This window comes from Mauremys reevesii, linkage group 2 (genome assembly GCF_016161935.1).
Source record: "Mauremys reevesii isolate NIE-2019 linkage group 2, ASM1616193v1, whole genome shotgun sequence".
NCBI lineage: Eukaryota > Metazoa > Chordata > Testudines > Geoemydidae > Mauremys > Mauremys reevesii.
Window position 1 is genome coordinate 27,735,274 of NC_052624.1, and position 19,759 is coordinate 27,755,032.

The 19,759-nt window shown below is 40.3% G+C and overlaps 1 long non-coding RNA gene across 1 annotated transcript; it reads right to left on the bottom strand.

Moving 5' to 3' along the window:
- Positions 1 to 16,635: 16,635 nt before the first annotated feature.
- On the bottom strand, positions 16,636 to 18,499 carry LOC120397809. The gene is made up of 3 exons (XR_005594015.1): positions 18,407 to 18,499; positions 17,862 to 17,931; positions 16,636 to 16,765 (listed from the first exon to the last, which is right to left on the bottom strand). It is a non-coding gene; the product is annotated as an uncharacterized LOC120397809 (long non-coding RNA).
- Between the last annotated feature and the right edge of the window lie 1,260 nt (positions 18,500 to 19,759).

The window sequence follows — 19,759 nt, forward strand, 5'->3', positions numbered from 1 at the left end:
TGTGGGCAAAAAAGAATGACTTTTGCTAAGCCAGGCATGACTGTGATTGGTGGTGGGCTAATTCAGAGTATCTAACAACCTTTCTCTCTAGGACTTCTTTTTTTGTTCTAGGAGTTGAGGATCAGAAACATATTGCAATAGCAAAGAGAGAAAATGTAATATATGTATGTAAGTTCATTATTGCTTGTACAGAATGATAGTAGTAAGTAAATCCTTTGGTATTGTATATTGGAAATATATAAATGTTGCCTGTGTTGGAGTATAAATAGCAGCAAAATGCATCCTGACTGTAAATAGCTTCAGAAACTGTACACCATGGCAATGGACAGTATTATACTGTTTCGATCCTTTGCATTGTTTTACTGTTAGTTGCACTTGACCCCCAGCTGCTATTTGTTTTATTAACCTGTTTTGCTCAAACTGGCTGTGCGCTTGAGAAATGTTGTGAAGAGATGCAAGGAAACAGTGACAGTAATAGCAAAGGTGTGAAGTGGTGTCAGATTGACTATCTCGTCCTGTATGTGGACTATACTGCTTGGGCCAACCTCTGTTCCCAGATGAATGTGGAATAAATCAATTGACTGCAATCCAAATATTTCAGATTTCCTGTAGTGTAACTGAAAGCAGGCTGTGGTTAGGGCTAGTGTCGCACACAATTTTTGATAAGGAGACCACACCAAATCAGAATGGTTCAAAGAGTCCGAAAGTTAATTCAAGCAGCTATTTCCTCTGGTGACAAGGTTTATATTATACAGTGAGATAGGAAGAACCATCAAAATTATACTACTTGTTTATAGTTCATATTGATAGTCTCATAAATATGCACAATGTTGCTTTACTTAAGTAAATAAGCAGATACAGTTAGCTATTGCCTGGTACACATGAATTCTGGTTATTCAAAAAGCTAACTTTGTACACTGTTTAGCATCACTTCAGAAATACAGGGTGTTGAAACTGTTCCACAATGAGGCCTCTCAGTACAGATATTGAGCCAGATCCTTCAGTGACGATGGTTGGTTTATTTGCCCTTAAACTGGCTTATCTGGCCCAGGGAGGATCGCTTCAGTGTAAGTATCAGAGGGGTAGCCGTGTTAGTCTGGATTTGTAAAAGCAGCAAAGAGTCCTGTGGCACCTTATAGACTAACAGACGTTTTGGAGCATGAGCTTTCGTGGGTGAATTCCTGTAGTAGTGCAGAGCTGATGTACCTACCAGCACATGCACCACAAACCCTCCCTGCTGCTTGCACCACCAGGCAAAGGGAGTGGGATTGTTGAAAAAAATGCATGGGCAGAGCACCCTTATGCAATGCTGATCCTGGGCTGTGTCTTTGGGCCCCTGTGGCCATTCAAGGCCTGCCTAAATCAGAGCAGCCCTTAGGCCACTCTAACCCAGCAATGGGGGAAATGGCCATGCAACAAGCAACACCTACTGAAGGTAATACAAAGGTGAGCCTTAAGCCACCTTTGCACTTCACCTTCTGACTTGCACTCCACATTTTGGCCTCACCTGAGGATCTGGCCCATTCTGTTGTTTCTGAAGAGCAAATTGTTACGGGTTGAGGCAGGTTAATTGAGGCAACACTAATTTCACAGACACTATTGCCATCAGCCTTCCCATGTACACACCTACTTCACTGTCATTGTATAATGAATGTTTTATACAGATCAAATGACTCTGGATCCTCTTAGACATGAGAGTTTGATTAATTTTTTTTTTAAAGGAGGGTTAGGACATGCGCACCTCAGTGCTATCTTGTCCTCCTCCCACGACTCTCATTTATCTCTTTCATCCACCTGTTGGGTCTTGTTGCAACCCTTCCTGGGGAAGGAGCTGTCTTCTTAGTATCTGTTTGTACAACTTCTCGCACACTGGGGCCCTTAATCTTGATCTGGTACTAATATAATACAAATAAATACTAATAAAGTGGCTGATTTTTCTGTGCATTGCAAATTACTGACACAACTATACTTTATTGGTTGGTATCACGTGTTTGCGAGAGGTTACACTGCCATTACCCAGACTGTTAGCAGAATATTCTCCACATCCTGTTTGATGATTCACACTGAGATGCAGGTATTTTCATATCCATTAATTGTATGCATGAGTATGGTTCTGGGAACCAGGAACTCCCCAGCTGTAATCCTGGCTCTGACTCAGCGTGACCTTGAGTAAATATCCACCTCTGTGTGTCTCAGTTTCTAAATCTGTCAGATGGGGACAATAATACTTACTTGTACCTATTGTACAGGAATGGTGCAAGAATTAATTAGTTAATGGTTGTGGTGTATTTGAAAATGTAAGAAAACTAAGTGGTGTTGTTTTGGAGAGAAAATGTCTTGTCATTTGCTCAATTTATGATTGAGGGCTCTTGTCTTCAGTAACAAACTGGGAACTTGGAAGTTCCTGGGTCTCCCCGGTTCATTTTGCAGTCAGGGCTGACCATAGGTGCAGAGTTGCAGTGAGGTCAAGTCCTTAGAAGGCTACATGGGTGGACAGAAACTCAGTAGTTTTAGAAGGGAGGTCCAGGTCTTGTCTCTTCCTGAGTGATCATGCTGGTTCCAGTTTTATTCTGGGGCCATTTTAGAGAAGGTTCTTTACATGGCTGTCTCCTTAGCCGCTCTACAGCTTTAGCCTCCTGGCTTCTGGGACATGACAACTCATTTGAGGAGCCTGTTAAGAAAATATAGCTCTTCGGGCAGATTTCAGAAGCCCTGTACCAGCAGGCAACTGTTTCAGATTTGTTACTTTTTATACAGTTTTAAAGGGGTGTGGCAACAGAAGAGTGGAAAATCCTCCACAACACAGGCCAGTATCTTCTTTGCAATATGAGTTTTTAAAAATATTATTGTTATACTAAGGCTGCTGAGCCAATATCTATGGCTCTGGCCATACCTGCTACTTCCGCCTTGGGCAGGAGTAACCCTTCCAAAGAGAAACAGGGTTGCCCAGTGGCACAGAGGAGAACTGGAATCTCCAGGCCTGAGGATTCAGCAGCGCATGGAAAAAAGAGCGCTCATTTGCATGAGCTCCCCCTCCCTCCAATCTGCAGTCCACTGTATCTCCAGGGCTATATGAAACCAGACACAGAACAAGGGCCGCAAGGCCTGCTTGTGTCTTGCTGAATCAGCAGGCCAGATGTAGAACTGCTTCTCTGTGGCCTTGCAGGAGCTGCTGCATGGAGGAAGCTAGAACCCTGTACTCTTGGATGCTGAACCTTGCATTGCTGAGGAAACATCTCTCCATTACCTAAGGGACTTTTAATTACTTTTTGTTAGCTTGTACTTTTACATGGCATTGTAAGAATTTCACGTGTATTCCATGTGGTGTGTGGATTGCCTACACCCGGGGTTCTCAAACTGGGGGTCGTGACCCCTCAAGGGGTCGCAAGGTTATTACATGGGGGTCGCAAGCTGTCAGCCTCCACCCCCAAACCCCGCTTTGCCTTTAGCATTTATAATAGTGTTAAATACAAAAAAAAGTGTTTTTAATTTATAAGGGGGGTCACACTCATGAATTTGCTGTAAGAAAGGGGTCACCAGTACAAAAGTTTGAGAAACACTGGCCTACACGGAGCCATACAGAACAGCAAACAGGTTGCCCTTTGGCATGTGAATGTTTCAACAAGTGCTGCATGCAGTCAATCTGTTACACTATCTATTTGTTTTCACTCTTTGCTACAAATGTTGTCTGCAAAATTAACACAGATTTTTTTTGCATAGAAATCTGAGCTTACTCTGCTATGCTGAGCCTAAATGAAATGCCTCTAATAGTGTTCATTGGAACAGTTATAAAGGTTATAGCTGGAGTCATTAATGGAACAGGTGAAATAGATTTCTGTAACCAGGGTAGTACCATTTATAAAACAGACCCCTGTGTAATTGCCGGTATCACACTATGAAACAAAGAGTCCATAAAGAGAAATTCCCCTGCAGCCACAGATGAAAAGGTTGTAGCCTAAAATTTATCTTCCTGTAATTCAATTCATGTAATTTTGTGGGTCATTGAATTATAGGATAGAAAGAAATGAAGAGAATGGCTTGGGATAAAGTACAGTTTTGCTGATAAGAGATTTAGGAGGAAACAAACAAACATTGCTGTATGGGTAAATATTGGTGGAGAAAATGTAATTGATTCCATATTACATTTTTTTGGTATAGTTAAAAATACATACACCTAATTAGCTGCTTTGGCAATTTTATTTAAGTGACAATAGCAAGATCTAGTGTTTGTGCTGCAAATATCAATATGTCTTTACTGCAAAAATATATCTGTTTAAAATTTAGTTCAATATTTCTGTCTATGAATGGCCAACTGTTTTACAGGTCTCGGCATGAATCCTGTTTGAATCTCTGCAAAACCTGAAAGATATCAGCTGGCCACACTTTTGTTGGTTATAGTCTGTTATTTTTTACTTTGGCACTAGCTTGTTATATGGCATAGAGTAATTCACTTAACCTCGCTTACTGATCTGTAAAATCATTACAGCAATCTTTACCCAACAGGAGTTCACATTCATTAGGGATTGTAAAATACTTGGAGAGATTCTCCAGTACCAGATGCCATACAAGTGTGAAGGAGCAGTAGTGTTCTCTTCCAGTCACTAGTGAGCGAATGGAACCTTTTCCTGCTAGAGAACAAATTCTCATTACACGATCATTGCTATATAGGGAGTGACATAATCCCCCATCCCATGCACACTACCATCTAGCTCCTAAAGTGCATTTATAAATTTACATTTCATAATTGCCACAGCCCTGCCTCTTGACTTCTGTTCATTCTCCACCCACTGTTGACCGGCTCCTTCTGAGATCACTAACATGCTGCAATTGTGGTGGGTTGCAGTGTTATTTCACCCTCCTCTAACTGCAGAGTCCTGCCAGAATGTACTGCTCTGCTCCCTTATTACTGTACTTAGAAGCAAGTTCAAACTTGCAGTTTACAAGGTGACTTTCATTTTGTTCCCTATGTTGCTTCCTTGCCCTTGGCTTCATGAGCTGTGCTTCCTCTCTTATGCCAGGTCTATGAGATCCAAAAATGCACTGAGAGTGAAGTAATTATTCTGTTCTTCTAAACAAATCTGAAAGCTGCCTGATTCTGTCTTTGTATTCTGGTTCCTGCCTGGGCTATTTATTTATTTACACAGCGCCGACATAGTCTCATGCTTTAATATTTTTTAAATAATATAAATTTATAGTCCTGAAACATTAACAGAAAATGAATTGTTTTTCTCTCAGTCCTTTCTTTTTAATACTCCCATCACTGCAGTTTGCCTGGGTACAGACAAAATTATGTAAAATCCTAACCAGTCATTCTCTAGGCCAACCACGTGTTGTTCCATGAATTGAAATGTGTATCGATCTTTTTAAATAATATTTTAGTGATGGCTAATTCTGTTACTTGTCATTAGCATTGATGCTGGGGGGGAATCTTTGCAAAGGCAGAGGCTTAACGTTTTGCTGAAGTTGCTGAGAGCCATGGTCATTCTGCATTTTGGTGAAAGGAACTTCCTTAGCCAAGGGCTAGCTGCCAGCAAGTGCTGTAGTAATAGCAGTTCTCTCAACTGGGGGCGGGGGGCGCGGAAACTGTCCTTGCCTAGCGGAGACTGCTGCTACATAGGTCCCACAGGGAGGAAGGGCCACAAGGATGGCCTAAAGTTGCACCCTGGGAGGTGGAGTTATCCTCAGAGAGGGTATTAAAAATTAATATGAGCTTGAGCCACACAGTTTGGATCTGGATGAGCAGCCAAACTTTTCCATAGTTTGAAGGTAGAGATGGCTTGGGTGTGGAGAATGTGGCCTAGTTACAAAGTTCAGGTCTGGATTCAAGCTTTCCTACATTTGATGTGTGTTAGGTCCAGTGTTTTTTGTTCTGGGCACACCTTTAATTAAAGTGATCAGCAATGTGACTTGCCAGGATTACATGAAGTTAAGGTTTCTGAAAATTCAAAGTGACTGGTTGTTGTGGCATAGATAGACAAACAGGGGGGGAAAGGCCAGTGTGTGTAGATATACTGCCTAGAAGCTACATCGTGACTGAAGAGTGCCTCTCCTTTCACTGCTAAATAAAATGTATAGATTTCCATGGAAATCGAATATATATTTGTGCTTTTATATATATAGCAATCACTCTCTCTCTGATTTAATTACAAGTGTTAAAATATTTAATTCAGCAAAAAGGGGGAAACAAAGAAGGTTTTATTTTATCAATTGTAAAGAAAATAGAAATATCCACAGTTTATCTGGTTAGTTAAGATAGCACAATGTTCATTGTTCTCCAGGATAGTTCTGATGTTCATAAATATTGAAAACCTATGTGTCTGTCTCTGATAAACTGTATCAACAGAACTGCGCATTGTAGAATGTGTTCAGTCAGTGCTTCCCAGTAACAGAATTAGTGGCTTGCCAGTTTTGGAGAATGGGTGTTTATTTTTATTCAGAAGTATGAAAGATCTATTGAACTACCTTGCCAAACAGGAGATGCCCCCCCCCCACAACACATCTCGGGTACACTAGCACCTGCTCTCTCTCAGGTGTGGTTCACTGTGTAATCAGGGTTGGCTAGTCCCAGCCCTTAAGAGATGAGCCACCCTGTTACAACCACCCAAGGCTGTCCAAGTATAGCAGCCTCCAGCCACGCACTGCAAACCTCTTTTGTCCTAGGTGGGAGCTTGTGATTAATTTACCCTTAATTATGTTAATTGAAGAGTGCGGTCACAGCCATCAATCTCAATGAGGTCTGTGGTTCATCTACTCATTAGTACCTCTCAGTTTAAGAGTACAAGGCCACAGCAGGAAACCACTGGCGTGCGCCTCAAGAACCCTTGGTCAAACAACATCAGATCTGGAGCACTTAACACTACTCTGTGCCCCCATCAGGCACACCAAATTTCAAAGCAATCCTGAGTAACCTTTTGGATCACTTACAATGGTTGAGTTTTAAAGCATACAAAATGCCAGGAATGGAAACGTGTCATTTTTCTGTATTGGTACATATGTGCTGTAAAAAAATGTACATTTTCTTAAATACTGTTTGCAGTTTGGCTTCCCCAAAAACTTACTGGGTGGCACCTGCAGACTGACACCATTTTAGCCCGCATCACATCAGTATTTTGATCTGATGCTCTGCACAAAAAATCCTACCTAGAAACTTTTTGCAAAGTGGCTATTTTCCAAGGCTTTTATCTCTGCAACCTGTAGCTCAAATGATGCCACATTTGGGTGTCTCACCCTACCCTGAACCCTCCTGAGGCACACCAAATTTCAAGGGAATTTTACTAAGCATGTCGATTTTAGAGGATTTAGAAATGTCTATCTTTAAACAGAAGTTGAAGGCAACCTTAATTATAGGGATCGGTGCTGCCATACCACTAATAATAGTAGGAGGTGTGGCAGGCAGGCTTCATAGTTAGTAGCTGAGAAACTTGAGTCAGCTCACAACTCTCTTCAAAAGTCTGAATTTTAAGAATTTGTTTCTGGATGACAGGAAAACAGCGCTTCACTCGCTCTCATTTCAAACATTGCTTTTTAATCTGGATCTGGAAATACCCATTTTTAGAAATGAAAACTTAAATTCTGCAACAGCTCATTGGTAAGTCCTGCACTTCCAGGGAAAATTCCACACTCACTATTGATGAATGAGCAACTGCATTTGTCAAATCCTGATAGTGTCAACCACATCTTTATCTATTATTTTATCAGCTATTTCTAATAACAGGTTGAAGAGATTCAATTTTTCTTTACAGAAAATGGGTTTGTTTGACTTTATCAGATTTTACTTATCCAAGTCTTGTACTAGTATATCTTCAATTAGTCTCCCAATCAGTTTCCCTGGAATTGAGGTGAGGTTTGCAGATCCGTAATTCCTGGGATGTCACTTGGCCCCTTTTCTGAAAATAGGCAGTAGCTTGGCAATTTTCCAGTTTTGGGGAACAGTTTACGGCTATATTGCACATGATGATCCGTATCACCACTATTTCACTCCTTATTTCTTTCACCTCTCTGTGATGAATAACATCCTGTCCCGGTGATTTACTGCTCTTGAATTCCTCAAGCTTATGCATAACTTATGTTTTGATGGTATTATTAGTAGCAAGGCTAAGTTTTTAAACAAGAAAAATGAGTTTCATAAAATATGATTTAAACCTTTACATTTCTATAAGTGAATAATCATCAGATAATGGGTCAGCTGAATACCCAGAACAGATGCCATTAGTATAATGACAGCTGGATTGGTATTGTACAGCCGTGAGAGTCTGTGGCAAATCAGAAAAAAAAAATGGGATTTTTGTTGGTAATGTATTCCCTACCAGTAGGACACTAGCCAGAAGATCAATAGAGCTAATCTTATTTGTCCAACCTATCTATTTTTTAGGTATGTGAGGGGATTGACCAGGCCTTCTCTGCCCCCTGCTGGAGGCATTGGTGCCCTGATACCCTCCACTCAGACCAGGTTTCTTGCAAGACAGTCCTCCAAAGGCCTAGAAGGCCAAGAGGAAATACTGACCAATCAAGAGCTAGCAGGCCAGTTCAAAATTTTTGCTTACTTCATCTCAGGGTAGTGCAGTGTGAGAGTGGGATAGACCATCTCCTCCTCCTTGATAGCACAGGGCCAGGCCCTGGCCCTCAAGCACTGCAGACAGGCATTTGACTTGGAGTGTGGTTTTGTTTGTGTATTTAAAGGTACGGAGTGCCAAAGTTTGTGTTTGTTATTGAGTTGGGTGTAGACTGATGCCAAGCTTACAGCTACAGCCAATGGATTGAGGCAGGGAGTGCCTGCAGTGCCACACTTGGCCCCGGAGGGATTACTCTGAAGCAGGCACACCTGCCTCAGAGTGTATTCCTAAATCTGGGCCAAATTCTGCTCTCAGATAGGCGTACAGAGTCCTGCTGAAGACAGTGGGAAGTGTGTGTATCTTAGGGAAGAATTTGTTCCTATACCATTTCAATAAATTCTTCTATTTTAAGATGATAGTAGTCACTACACAGCGGGATATCAACTATTTGATCTGTTCCCAGAATATTAACTCTGCCTGAAGTGCCTGGTGTATAGGACTCTTGTTTACTCAAAGTGAAACAAGATGAGACCTGAGTGAAGACTCTCCTTTTGGCACCGTGCACTAGCTCCATGTACTGCTCCCTTTCTACTCATGGAAACTTCTGGAGTTTACTGTATTCTATTCATTACAGAAGTCAGCAAATTAGAAAAACAAAGGGGGAAAAGATCTTACATGTTGATTGCATTCACATCACTTTTGCGTCTCTTGAAACATGCACCTTCATGAAACTGATATACATTACATGTATTGAGAGTATTGCACTTTAATTTCACCAGGTATAACCTGATTTTAAACCAATGCACGTTTTTTTTAAGATTTAGAGCAGATTAATATACACTAGTACCTCAGAGTTATGAACAACTTGGGAATGGAGAATGTTCGTAAGTCTGAACAAAGCCTTATGGTTGTTCTTTCAAAAGTTTTAAAACTGAATATTGACTTAATACAGCTTTGAAAAATGAAAAAAGATGAAAAAATGCTGCTTTTTCTTAATTTAAATGAAACAAGCCCAGAAATGGTTTCCTTACCTAGTCAAATCTTTTTTTAAACTTTCCCTTTGTTTAGTAGTTTACATTTAACACAGTACTGTACAGTATTTATTTGGTTTTTTGTCTCAGCTGCTGCCTGATTGTGTACTTCTGGTTCCAAATGAGGTGTGTGGTTGACTGGTCAGTTCGTAACTCTGGTGCTCATAACTCTGAGGTTCTACCGTACCATAAAACACTGCAATTGCATTTTGGTAACCGTAGCTTGTTCTGTTTATTGTCAGAGTCTTCGTGTTCTGCAAAATGAAGAAGTATTTACCATATATGACAAGCTGTCACAGAGTTTAGCTCAGCACAGGGAGTCTCTTATTTCATTTCATTCTTCTCTTTACTGCATTTTAGCAGCTGCAAATACAGCTAAGGAAGACAAGATGGAGGAGGGGGAAAAGGAGGTGGAAGATGGAAGGAGAAATGGGAAAAGGTGTGGTAAAGAGAATAAAAGAGTGGGAGGGGGAGGAGAAAAGAGAGGATGAGAGAAGAAAGGATATAAAGAAAAATAAGAAGAAGGAAAGAATGAAGTTTGGTGCGTGTCTCGTTTCCCTCGTTCATTTTTTCTTATTCCGTCTTTTCTTCTGATTTAGCCCAAGAACTATTTTGATGGCAGTGCCCTAATTTTCAAAGGGGCTGAGCACCCACTATTCCTCCTCAGTGGGAGCTGCAGGTGATCAGCAACTCTGAAATTGGGCCATGGTAGGGGTTTCTGGAGCTTTTCGGATTATATGGGAAGTCATTCAAGGGTTGTGCTGTGGCAGCATTCAAGATAACTATGTACATCCTGGTCACACTTCTGACAAGGAGTTCTAGTAAATGCATACTCTGATTATCCTTTCTGCTTGGCCACTTTGTTGTTTATACTGTAGAAAATTAATTTTGCAGGCATTTCAGAATCTTGCCTTGGAGCAAATATTTATGCAGCAGTGGTGGTGTAAATGGAGTGAAAGTGGCCAAGCTAATGCATCTAAATAAACTTGCAATAGGTATCTAGGTTTTCTGAGGGTATGTCTGTATATGTAATCCTTCATATTCCTGTGAAAACCCTGAAACCCTCTTTTTTCCAGTCTTTAAGTCCCCTGTGAGGCACCATGTTGCAGCCACCAAATTTCAACCACTGAAGACCTGATGGAATTCCCTTCACTCCTACCAGTGCTGTTCCTTAATGAGCCAGAGAGTTCATTGATGAATTCCACAATACATCCCTTCACCTTTTAGTCCAAGAAGGCAATGAATGGAACGAGAAATTAAACTGGGATCCCTAGCAGTTCAGAGTAGTGCCAGCAGAGAAATGATTTCTTAATATATGTATAAAACCTGTACATAATTTGTAAGGTGGAATTAGATAAAACTTGAGCACTGGCAAATGAACTGGCATAGCTTCTGTTCACTGACAATATTTGAATGAGGGTATGTCCACAGTACAGGCATTGCAGCTGAGCTGTTGTAGCACTGGAGTGCAGATGTTTCCTACATCGACGGAAGGGTTTCTCCATTGATGCAGTTAATTCACCTCTCTGAGAAGTGGTAGCAAGGTCGCCCAAAGAATCCTGTTGACCTAGCTGCATCTATACTCAGGAATACTTTGATCTAACTATGGTGCTCAGAAATATTTCAAAGCTCTGTGTGACAGCCAGGTCGAGCTAATTTTTAAGGGTAGACCAAGCCTGTTGACAAACAGCCCAGTATTGTAGTTGTTTCTTGCTATAATTTATTTGGGGATTTAGGGTCTGATCCAATGCTCACTGAAGTTAATGGGAAAACTCCCTAAGTCTTTGCAATTTCTAGGATCCTAGGGAAGGTTTCTGTGATTCACAGTTTTGAAGACTGACATTTAATCTGTTGACCCTTGCAGTCCCTTCTAACCATATGAGTCTATGATTCTGTGAATCTCAGCCAAGAATGACTGAGAATGTGGAAGAAGAACAAGGGTGGGAGGGGGACAACTTCTCAGCAGACTCAAAATGTCTTGAAGTAGCTTCTGTAGATTAAGATCCAGACTAGTGAAGTAATTTTTTGATAGTTTTATGATAGCAGAGAATTTCTAAGAATCTTGAAAATGAAATTAAAATGAACATCCTGAGTCTTAAAGATATTTAACCAACACAATAATTTTGCCTTTGATAATTTAACTGCATTATCTTGATGTGTTGTGCTGTTCAGATCATAATAAGAAGGAAAGCCCCTGAAACTGTTTAATACGTTGTTTAACAGGCTCTTAACAACCTGAACACTTGAAAGATGATTACTTAATTTTGCTACTTAAATGATTTTATATGTACACTCACATTAATATTATGGGGGAGCTGGCAGGTTTAAAATTATCTGTACAACTTTAGTTCTGCATCCTTATGCATATTCTTTATGAGACCACCCTTAATTACAGGATCACATACTGTTTTCCCCACAGGACACTTACCTCATCCAGAGCACAGAATGCACCCACAAGATAGCAGAATTAAGGTTGCACAGGTACCCTTAAATCTGACATTTCCTAACTTTCAAGTACTTGATTTTTGCAGTCTAAATTATGTTCTCTCAATGTAGTTTTTTGGTATATAGACGACTTGGCACAGAGACTTGATTCTTCTCCCAGGTGAGTGCCCTAACCACTGGGCTCCAGGGTACCTTGAGCTGGGTGTCTCTCAATCTCTCCAGTTGAAGCTGTTCTGCTTTGTATGAAATATTTAATATTCATTAGAGCAGGGACTGCAACCTTGTTCTCCCAGGTGAGTGCCCTAACCCATGGGGTATAAAATCGCTCTCTCTGTGGCCCAATGAGTATTTAAGTATTGCATACAAAGCAGAACAGCTTCAACAGGTTTTTCATGAAAAAGGGCTGACTAGCTTAGGCACTGACTTCCAGAGTGTTCATGGCTGTGAATCCCAACTAGAGGGAGGCACTTCCATCCAGCCCAGATCTAGGCATCGAACACCCTTTGGCCGGGGCCAGGGGGAAGGGCTTTCTCCTTTCCTCAGCATTTCCTGCTGGCTAACTTGGGTGTCTCTGTACTTATTCTCAGGTGCTTAATTCTTCCTATGCATTGTAGCATTGTATAGGGCACCTGGGTGCCTAACTCAGGGCCATGGATTCCACTGTTACTGCTGTGTATTACTATAGTGCTTAGTTGGAGCCCTAGTCTTGAACCAGAACCCTATTGTGGTAGGGGCTATACATACACAGAACAAAAAGGCAGTCCCTGCTCCAAAGGGCTTATAGTCTAGACGGCCTAAATGTTAGGTGTTACTATGTTAAGTCTAAGTCCCCATTCAGTGAGACTTAGGGTACGTCTATACTTACCGTCCGGGTCGGCGGCTAGCGGTCAACTTCTCGGAGTTCGATATATCGCGTCTAATCTAGACGCGATATATCGAACTCCGAACGCGCTCCCGTCGACTCCGGAACTCCACCACCGCGAACGGCGGTGGCGGAGTCGACGGGGGAGCCACGGACTTCGATCCCGCGGCGTCTGGACGGGTGAGTACTTCGAACTAAGTTAGTTCGACTTCAGCTACGCTATTCGCGTAGCTGAACTTGCGTACCTTAGTTCGACACCCCCCCTTAGTGTAGACCAGGCCTTAGGCTCTTGAGTCCCTAAGTTACTTTTGAAAATAGGACTTTGGTTTCTATGTCACTTAGGTGTTCTTGAAAATTGTACCCGAATTCTACAAAATTTATGACGATTTTTTTGTTTTGTCTGCATCATCTATGTAACAGATCTTCAGTATACAAGTCCTTTCTTCCTTTTTATTTCAATCCTTCCAGTAGCACCTGGTTTGTGCTGGTCTTTCCATACCATATTCTGATTGAGTTTTACATCTTTATAATTTAAAGCTGCATCACTTTGAAACAAGGTATAAACTGAAGTAGTGTGAAATATTATTACTGTTAGACCAATAGTCATTTGTAACCCATAAACTGGCTGCCAACTTTGAAATGCCCATCTCACAAACATAATAATAATAATAAGGTAATAATTGGAGATATACCAATCTCCTAGAACTGGAAGGGACCTTGAAAGGTCATTGAGTCCAGCCCCCTGCCTTCACTAGCAGGACCAATTTTTGCCCCAGATCCCTAAGCGGCCCCCTCAAGGATTGAACTCACAACCCTGGGTTTAGCAGACCAATCCCTCCCCCCTAGAACCAATAGTCGTTCTACTGCTCAAATATCTTTTGATGCTTAAATCAACCTCACATCAGATTAGCTGCATTGGGCTTGGACAGAATCTCTTTGGGGTTTGTAAACTGTAAATTTGTAAATGGGGCTCCAGCATGGTTGAGGTATTTAAGTGCTACTGTAATATAAATCATCATTAATAATAAATTCTGATTATTTCCATCTGCTGTTACATCACCTACTCCTTTCTGCCAGAGTGGTAATTGCCTTAGAATGGACATCTTCCAACAATGCACCAGTTAATAAATGGTTTGTCTAATCCTGGGGCATAATTAGCCACTGAAAAACTCAGCATCCAAAAAAGATATATATGTCGCCTGAACTGAAACATGGGATCTTTTCATTAAGTACATCCAAAGTACTTGTAATTTATATAAACCAGCAGAGTTGCCGATTTTTCTCCTAATTAGTATAATCCTTTTCTTATAATCTTTTATAATGTTTCATACTTAATTTATCTTGCATAATTAGCCCTTGGACACTTTCAGAAACTTTGTTGGTTTTGGGAGGCGGGGTTTGGCCGCATAGCCCTGTTTTATGATTGTATACTTATTCTTGCTTGAATAAAATAAGATTTGAAAAAACCCAAGCACACCCCAAATCCAACAATCTGGCACTAGAGCTTTTTGGAGATTTTTTTGGGGGGACTGGGAGGGTAGGAATTCCACACATAATGGGGGGCAATTTAACCCCTCTAATGGTATGATTCTGAAAAGCCTTATACACATTAGTACTGTGTCTATTCATGTGAGTGTGAATTTGTAAGATTTGGCCTTAAATCAGGTATCAAGATATACTTCCTTCTCTTACCTTACTGCTGTATTTTTCCATTTTAAAAACTGAATACTGAAAATGTTAAAATTTTATTTAACCTGCATTTAAGTTGTTTTCCAGGAGATTACTAGAGTGGCTGGGAAAACCACCAATAAGCTTGTTCCACATAGGAATGCCAGGAGCCATAGTTGTAGAAAAAACATGAAAAACCTCTAACCATGGCTGTGCATGATGTGACTAGTGTTGACCAGTGATCGAATCTATAGCTAATTAGTTTTGTAGCAGTGCAGAAATATTTTGATTAATCACAGTTAACTCACGCGATTAACTCAAAAAAAATTCATTGCATTTAATTGCAGTTTTAATTGCACTATTAAACAATAGAATACCAATTGAAATTTATGAAATATTTTGGATGTTTTACTACATTTTCAAATATATTGATTTCTATTACAACACAGAATACAGTGTACAGTGCTCACTGCATATTATTATTTTTGGTTACAAATATTTGAACTATAAAAATCATAAACAAAAGAAATAGTATTCACCCATGAAAGCTCATGCTCCCAAACGTCTGTTAGTCTATAAGGTGCCATAAGACTCTTTGCTGCTAGTATTTTTCAATTCACCTTATACAAGTACTGTAGTGCAATCTCTTTATTGTGAAAGTGTAACTTACAAAAGTAGATTTTTTTGGTACATAACTGCACTCAAAAACAAAACAATGTAAAACTTTAGAGCCTACAAGTCCACCCAGTCCTACTTCTTATTCAGCCAATCGCTAAGACAAGCAAGTTTGTTTACATTTACTGGAGATAATGTTGCCCACTTCTTATTTACAATGTCACCATAAAGTGAGAACAGGCATTCACATGAGACTTTTGTAGCCAGCATTGGAAGGTATTTATGTGCCAGATATGCTAAACATGCTTCCATGCTGATATCGCTCATTAAAAATATAATGTGTTGTTTAAATCTGTGACTGAACTCCTTGTGTGAGACTTGTATGTCTCCAGCTCTGTTTTACCCATATTCTGCCATATATTTCATGTTATAGTAATCTCGGATGATGACTCAGCACATGCTGTTCATTTTAAGAACACTTTTGCTGCAGATTTAACAAAACGCAAAGAAGGTACCAATGTGAGATTTCTAAAGATAGCTACAGCACTCAACCCAAGGTTTAAGAATCTGAAGTGCCTTCCAAAATCTGAGAGAGATGAGGTGTGGAGCATGTTTTCAGAAGTCTTAAAAGAGCAACACTCCAATGTGGAAACAACAGAACCCAAACCACCAAAAAAGAAAATCAACCTTCTACTGGTGGCCTCTGACTCAGATGATGAAAATGAACATGTGTCGGTCCACACTGCTTTGGACTGTTATTGAGCAGAGCCCATCATCAGCATGGACGCATGTCCTCTGGAATGGTGGTTGAAGCATGAAGAGACATATGAATCTTTAGAGCATTTGGCATGTAAATATCTTGATACCAGCTACAACAGTGCCATGCAAACATCTGGTCTCACTTTTAGGTGACATTATGAACAGGAAGTGGTCAGCATTATCTCCTGCAAATGTAAACAAACTTGTTGTCTGAGCAATTGGCTGAACAAGAAGTAGGCCTGAGTGGACTTGTAGGTTCTAAAATTTTATATTGTTTTATTTTGTAATGCAATTATTTTTGTACATAATTCTACATTTGTAAATTCAACCTCATGATAAACAGATTGAACTACAGTACATGTATTAGGTGAATTGAAAAATACTGTTTTTTACAGTGCAAATATTTGTAATAAAAATAAATATAAAGTGAGCAGTGTATAGTTTGTATTCTGTGTTATAATTTAAGTCAATATATTTGAAAATGTAGAAAACATCCAAAATATTTAAATAAATGGTATTCTATTATTGTTTAACAGTGCAATTAATTGCACAATTAATCACGATTATTTTTTTTAATCACACGATTAATTTTTTAAATCACTTGACAGCCCTATTTCAATAGATAATGGAAATGACTACTGATATATAACACTGCACATTTACAAAATTTACTGAACCACTACAAAACTATTAAGTATAGAGTCTCTGGGTAGCTCTACTGACTTCACTTCTTTGCAACTGCTTCTGCAAGTTTCTCTGATGTTGTCTATTAAACCAATGATTTATCACTCTTCCATCCTCTCTGCATGTTTCCCAGCAGCTCTGGCAATCACCTGGAAAGTACAACAGCAGCAGGTTAATGGAGAACTTCAAAAAATTTAAAGAATAAATCATGGCTATAAAAAATTGGAATGTATTTATAGCTCATGTCTGGGATAAGTTTACTTCAGGTTTATTTCCTAAATCTTACCTTTCTATTTCATAAAAGAGAAAAATGATACACAATAAGCATATGGTAAAATATTATAATATGGGAGTACACAGATCAGAGTAATGGGATATATAATATTTTGTATGTGTATGCATCTGAGAGAGAGAAACTTTTATTTAATGATCTGAATAACATTAATTAAGTAAGCCTCAAAATATTCCTATGAGAAATGTATTATTCATATTTTAATTATAGGAACACTGAAATACAGAGAGATTAAATGCACAGCACTCTTTGGTAGCAGTCCTTTAGGAGAGAGAACTTCCAGGTGCTTGTCTCTTACTGTAACTACTAGGCCAGGTCTGCACTGGGAAATTAAATCAGTATAACTACATCACTCAGGGGTGTGCAAAATCCACACCTGAGCGACACAGTTAAACTGACCAAACCCCCATGTAGACAGTGCTAAATCAATCGGATAATTCTCCTTTTGACATAGCTACTATCCCTTGGGGAGGTGAATTAACTATGCTGATGGGACAAGCCCTCCCATTGGCATTGGTAGCGTCTTAACTGAAGTGCTACAACAGCACTGCTGCAATGTTTTAAGTGTAAACCTGTCGCTAGACATATTGCCTCTTATACAGAGGGATATAGTTTCATTCACTACTACATCACTAGTTCAAATCCAATATAGGTCGGTAGCGGATGAAAGTTAGCATCTGATGATTGCCCAGTAGCCTGTGTGAAATGAGTTGGTTGTTTCAGCCCAGTTCTTAGGGCTTGTCCAAAGGGGGTTTGGCATAGGCTCTTGGGGGTGATGGGGAGGGGAAGGAATCAAACCTGGCATCCTCACTGGCTGTATCAGCAGGCAGGCCAGTAACTCACTGGGTGTGGAAAAGGACACTCACCTTCAAAAGGTGCTATCTCAATATCAAAGGTGGACACGTTGGCAGGGGGCTGTAGAAAAGATTACACTGCTATTGTCCAGGCTTTACCTGTTGGGTGGGTTGAAGGGTTCAATTTCCAGGATTGCCATCTGATGACTTTTCAAAAGCATTATACTCACTGAGAAAAGAAACATGTCAGGAACTTAGTGTAGTAAAATCTGCTAATACCAGGTACATATCATACTACTTAAAGGTTTAAGATATAATATTATGAGCATACAGTTCCTGCAGAAGTAGTGCCTATGCAGAGAATATTTAATTGTAAATAATTTATCCAAAAGCTATGAAGAGCTCTGACGTCATTATAGTCTATCACACAGCTAAAATTCTCATTCAAGGCCTCATCATCTGATGTCTTGATTACTGCAACATCCGTTTTCTTTGGCCTTGACAAATGCAATCTTGCCACACTCATCTCAATTCAGAATGCTGGTGGAAAGTCATTTCCCGGGCCCATTGCTTTGACCATATCACTTCTCTCTTTGCATCCCTCCACTGGCTCTCCCTTCTCTATTGCATCAAACATAAGGCACTTGTATTCACTTTCAAGGACCTTTATGGACAGTTGTCATCCTTATCTAGGCCATACTTACAGGATGGGGGACTCTATCCTGGGAAGCAGTGACTCCAAAAAGGTTTGGGGGTTGTGTTGGATAATCGGCTGAATGTGATCTCCTAGTGTGATATGGCAGACAGAAGAGCTAATGCAATCCTGGAATGCATAAACAGGGAAATGTTGAGAAGGAGTAGAGAGGTCATTTGCCTACCGTATTTGGCACTAGTCTGATTGCTGCTGGAATAGTGTGTCCAGTTCTGGTGCCCACAGTTTAAGTAGAATGTTGATAAATTGGAGTGGGTTCAGAGAAGAGCCAAGAGAAAGATTAAAGAATTAGAAAACATGCATTATAGTGGTAGACTCAAGGAGCTCTATCTATTTAGCTTAATGAGGAGAAGGAGTGACTTGATTACAGGCTATAAGTGCCTATAGAGGGAACAAATATTTAATAATGGGCTCTTCAGTCTAGTAGAGAAGGTATAACATGATCCAATAGCTGGAAGTTGAAGCTAGAAAAAATGATACTGGAAATAAGGGAATAATTTTAGTGATAAGAGTAATTAACCATTGGACCAATTTATCAAGGATTGTGGTAGATTCTCCATCATGGACAATTTTTAAATCAAAATTGGATGTTTTCCTAAAAGATCTGTTGTAGGAATTATTTTGGGAAGTTCTATGGCCTGTGTTAGATACGAGGTCAGACTAGATGATCACAAAGGTTCCTTCTGGCCTTGGAATCTATCATCTCATTGGCTATTGAGCAGTTAATGCTCAGCTGTGATCGGCCCATGGTGTCAGCTTCTCTGGCCCACTTGTTAACATTTCAGACAAGCACCTTTGTGCTTTCTCTCAATGCTTCCCCCTATCAAGCTGACAAATATAGTTTCATTCCTTGTACTCCCACATCTGTCTTGTTTGGTGACCTTGTGAAAACACCAGAAGGGATAATGGTTCATTTCCCCATGCACTGCTGTAAATGGCCTATGTCTCCTACTGACTAACCACGCTCCTTGGGGTTCAGGGTCCTCTACTTCCCAGTCATGACTGACAGCAGCCGTAGAGTGCTGGGAGACTGCTCTCAGTCAACAGATAGGTATAGCTGCTCCTCCTGCCTCTTGTTGATAAGCCACAAGGTGGGAAATTGTGGGGACCTAGGATCTGGTAAAGATCCTTGGGGCAGGAAACAGAGAATTTCTGTCTCTGGCTCATTCCATCCCCACCTCACTTGGATCCATGCAGGTGAACACCCATTAAAGTCAACAGGGATCTGCCCACACTGATTCACTTTGTGTGTGCGCACTCTTGTGCATTGTTCCAGTCCTCCCTGCTTTTTGTCCACCAGCAAAAATTGCCAAAATGGCAGCTGTGACTCTTTCACCTGACATGT